A 5,001-nucleotide genomic window follows, 5' to 3' on the forward strand; every position below is an offset into this window, starting at 1 on the left:
TCAAGTAAGACCTAAACTTATCAAAGGCGAACACAACTGCTAACAGTTCCTTTTCAGTAGTAGTGTAATTGAGTTGTGCACCGGTCAGAGTCTTACTAGCATAATACACAGGATGCAAGATCTTGTTTTTACGTTGTCCTAACATAGCTCCTATTGCATAATCACTAGCATCACACATGAGCTCAAAAGGTAAATCCCAATTAGGTTCGATAATTATAGGAGCTGAACTTAGAGCAACTTTCAACATTTCAAATGATTTTAAAACAGTCATCATCAAAAACAAATGGTCTATCATGTTCTAACAATTGACACAAGGTTTAGAAATTTTAGCAAAGTCTTTTATAAAGCGGCGGTAAAATCCCCCATGCCCTAAAAAACTTCTAATCCCTTTGACATTTGTAGGAGGAGGTAGCTTTGAAATGATGTCTATCTTAGCGTGGTCTACCTCTATTCCTTGCTTGGAAATTTTGTGACCCAAAACAATACCCTCTTGTACCATGAAATGACACTTCTCCCAATTTAGGACTAGGTTTGTTTGTTCACATCTCTCCAATACTCTCTCTCCAATTAACTAAACATGCGTCAAAAGAATTTCCAAAAACAGAAAAGTCATCCATAAAAACTTCTAGAATATTTTCTACCATGTCAGAGAAGATGGCCATCATACACCTCTGAAAAGTCGCGGGTGCATTGCATAGTCCAAAGGGCATTCGCCTAAAAGCGAACGTACCATACGGACACGTAAATGTTGTCTTCTCTTGGTCTTCTGGAGCAATAGTAATTTGATTATAACCCGAATATCCATCTAAAAAACAATAGAAATCCTTACCTGCCAGACGGTCGAGCATCTGGTCAATAAACGGGAGAGGAAAATGGTCTTTCTTTGTTACCTTGTTGAGTTTGCGATAGTCAATGCAAACTCTCCACCCGCTCTCACAGTTCGGGTTGAGATGAGCTCATTCTCCTCGTTGGCCACCACGGTTATACCCCCCTTCTTTGGTACACACTGTACTGGGCTTACCCAGCTGCTGTCGGATATTGGGTATATAACACCGGCGTCAAGCCATTTAAGAATTTCTTTCCTTACAACCTCTTTCATCTTCGGGTTCAACCGCCTTTGACTCTCAATAGAGTTCTTAGCATCTTCTTCCAATAGAATTTTGTGCATGCAAAAGGCCGGGCTTATCCCTCGGATATCTGCTATCGTCCATCCAATGGCCTTTTTGTGCTTCTCCAAAATCTGCAATAAAGAATATTCATTAGTAGGTGATAAATTGGAAGCTATAATAACTGGTAAAGTGTCGTTATCCCCTAGATACGCATATTTCAAATGCGACGGCAATGGCTTCTCTGCTCCAACGTGGGTGGTTCCACTATGGACGGAAGTAACGACTTGCATTCTTCTTTTTTTGTATTTTTTCAATAGGATTAGCACATCTTCTGGTCCTTCTGCTATCTTATCAAGCTCTTCTTCAATCTCTGTAACTAATAAGTCATAAAACTCATCAAACATAATAGGATTCAAGCTATTTATAGCAGAGCACTCTTCAAAGTCTCCTGGTAATTTCATGGCGTCTAGAACGTTAAATTTAACTTCTTCATTATTTACCCTCATTGTAATTTCTCCCTTCCTCACATTAAAAACTGTATCCCCAGTGGCTAGAAATGGTCTTCCCAAAATAATGGGAACGTCTAAGTCTGCCTCGCAATCTAGAATGATAAAGTCCGCAGGGAAAATGAATTTGTCCACCTGGACTAAAACATCTTCTATCTTTCCCTCAGGTCTTATGATAGATCTATCTGCTAGTTGGAGGGTAACCGTAGTAGGTCTAGCTTCTCCTATGCCTAAAGATTTGAAAACTGATAATGGCATAAGATTAATGCTAGCGCCTAGATCACATAATGCCCTACCTAAGTTTTTTCCTCCTATGGAACATGGAATGGTAAAACTGCCAGGATCATTACATTTCATGGGTAGCGGGCTGCCTACAGCTTCACTACTACATTTTGTCATGGCTACCAGTTCATGCTCTCCTATTTTTTTCTTCCTAGAAACTATATCTTTCAAAAACTTAGCATAATTTGGCATCTGTTCTAGAGCATCTACTAATGGTATATTTATATGCAGTTGTTTTAAAATATCTAAAAATTTTCTAAACTGGGAATCATTATTTTTCTTAACTAATCTTTGTGGAAACGGGGGAGTAGGGGTAAAAAAGGCTGTACCTGTGGAGGAACACTCGGGTGTCCTCATTACCTTTTCTAATATTTTCTTTTTCTGGTGTTGTTGGATTTTCTGGTATCTTTACAATTGGTTCAGTGGACGGAATCTGTACATCTGTTGTTGGCATTGTTGGTCCATCATATGCCAGTCCACTCCTGAGGGTGACAGCTTTGCACTGTTCTTTCCCTTCTCGTTTTGGTAATTCAGTATGGCCTGGAAAAGAACCTTGTGGTCTATTCTTCAATTCATTGGCGAGCTGTCCCAATTGGGTCTCGAAATTCCTCATTGATGCCGCTTGGGATTGTATCACTGCGTCGGTTCGGGCCATGTACTCCTTCATCATATTCTCAAGATTTGAGTTGTTATTTTGAACTGGTGGAGTCTGTGTTCTCTCTGATTGTACTGCTGTTGCGGTGGTGGGATGTATTGCTGTGTAGGTGGAACATAGGGCTGCTTTGTTCTGTTGGCTCTGCCCTTGATTAAAACCCGCTCGAACCTCCTTGTCCTCCCCATGAGAAATTAGGGTGGTGCCTCCAACCTGGGTTGTAGGTGTTCGAATATGGGTTAAAGTTCCTATTGTTCCCATGTCCTACATAAAAAAACGAAGCAGGGTTATGTGGACAATTATCATAAATATGGTTTTCACTGCAAAATGAACAAATGAGATCGTTGACTTGGCAAACAGGGGCAGGAGTGCAATAATCCGACTGCACAGGTTGTATCGGCGTGGCTAATGGATTTTTTATTCCCAATGCCATCTCTTTCAGCCTCTGGTTCATTGTAACCATCTCTTTTTGCATCGAGGTCGCAATGTCCAGAGCCAAAACTCCAGCTGGATCTTGCTTCTTTGGTGCTGCCCTAGATCTTTGCGAACACCATAGTTCGTTGTGTGAAGCTAAGTCATTTAGGATGTCAACTATCTCGTTGAATGTCTTCTTTGTAAAGGCTCCGTTGGCAGCATTGTTTAGCATCATCTTAGTAGGATGATCTAAACCTCTAAAGAAATGTTCTATCTGGATGCATGCCGGCAAGCCATGGTTCGGACATTTCCTGATTAGTTCTTTAAATCTCTCCCACGCCTCGTGAACAGGTTCACGATCATACTGTCTAAAGGAGATGATCTCCTCTCTGATATCAGCGTGGCGAGTAGGTGGGAAGAATTTTGTTAAGAACTTCTCCACTAACGACCCCCATGTGGTGATGGATCCCGGTGGAAATGCATTGAGCCATGCTCTAGCTTGGTCCTTCAAAGAAAATGGAAAAAGTGTTAGTCTCAGAGCATCGTCTGTTATACCAGGTAATCGAAATGCATTTGCAATTTGAATGAATGATTTCAGATGATCATGTGGATCCTCATGTTCCTGCCCTCCAAAATGTCCAATTGTCTGCAACATTTGGAACATCATTGGTTTAAGCTCAAAGTTTGCGTGGGCTGGAATAGGGTTGACTATCCCTGAATCAAAGTTCTGAAAAGCCGTGGCGGCATATTCTCGCATTGCCACGTCTCTGTTGTCCGCCATCTGGATATGGTTGAATTCATCATTTCTTGCATGATCCCTCATATTACCGTTAACAGCAGGTGGATCAACCGGATCACGAGGTGGAATATCTGCCATTGATGTGCTCGTACTCTCTACCTCACTTTCAGGACTGATTTCACCTTCTCTCTCTTTTTGCTTTTCTAGTTGTTTTCGAAGTCTTTGCTCCTTTCGAGTTTTTCGAAGGGTCCGCTCAATCTCAGGGTCAAGGGTAGAAGAAAAGATCTTGTGCTCATGCACTTTAACTTACCCTTGTGAGATAAACGACCAAAAATATAGAACAAAAACGGTGGATGGAAATTACACCCAACAACAATTCACAAAAATAAAAACTAAAAGAATTTGAAAATAATTTTAAAACTAAAGTCCCCGGCAACGGCGCCAAAAACTTGACTGGGCGTTTATGCTGAACGCACGCACTAAGCGTGGTAACAATTATATAGATGCAAGCGCACACCTGTCAGAGTAATATAAAATGGATGGAGTATCCAAGTATCGATCCTCAAGGACTTCTAAACAATTTCCAAACTCTAAAGTTTTAAAGAATAGTGAATGTTGAAATGAGTGATTCTTGTAAATGGGAAGTGGTCACAAATAATGGTTTTGGATTTGGGATTTGGACTTATAATAATAAAACCTAGCCCGAATTACTTCAAGTTAGCCAACAAAGAATCAAGGACATGCTAAGGATAATATGCATTTTACTTTAGAAACTAACGACTACGCTTCTCACTTTACTTATGTCTAAGCAAGTTCAAAGTCCTAAGACATTCCCTAATATGTCTATTATGAGATATATCTTAGTTTTAGGATGGAAATAGTCGCAACCTCGGGTTAAGGTCCTATGTCTAGGCTACTTAAGCGGAACCCTTATGTCTAAGGCGCTCCTCTCCTCGGTTTAACCACTCAACAATGCAAATAAGCAACCTTTTCAGTATTGACTTGTTAAGACTTACAGTGGCCTTCTCTAAATCCTAACTTTTTGGGAAAACATGTTGAGCAATGAATGGAAAGTAAAAACACTACTTCTTAGCAACCCTTTTTAGACATAAAAGGCTAACTATCCATAACCGGGCTAGAGACGGGAATTTAGAAAGACATATTGAAGAAAATACAGCAAGTAAAATGGTTGAATGTGGAATGCATGTGTGAAAAACAAAGTTAACTAACGGAGAGTTTTTATCGGGATTGAGAGCTTCGCCCTTCTCTTTCAAGCAAGGGGGAGTGTCACGTGCTCTT

At 40.5% G+C, this 5,001-nt stretch overlaps 1 non-coding gene across 1 annotated transcript; it reads left to right on the forward strand.

Moving 5' to 3' along the window:
- The first annotated feature begins 3,253 nt into the window (after nt 1–3,253).
- LOC148207105 (small nucleolar RNA R71) lies at nt 3,254–3,360 on the forward strand. The gene has a single exon (XR_015788172.1). It is a non-coding gene; the product is annotated as a small nucleolar RNA R71 (small nucleolar RNA).
- Nucleotides 3,361–5,001: the final 1,641 nt, after the last annotated feature.

This window comes from Momordica charantia, unplaced genomic scaffold, assembly GCF_013281855.1.
Source record: "Momordica charantia cultivar OHB3-1 unplaced genomic scaffold, Mcharantia_2.0 BLBB01000183.1, whole genome shotgun sequence".
Taxonomy (NCBI): Eukaryota; Viridiplantae; Streptophyta; class Magnoliopsida; order Cucurbitales; family Cucurbitaceae; genus Momordica; species Momordica charantia.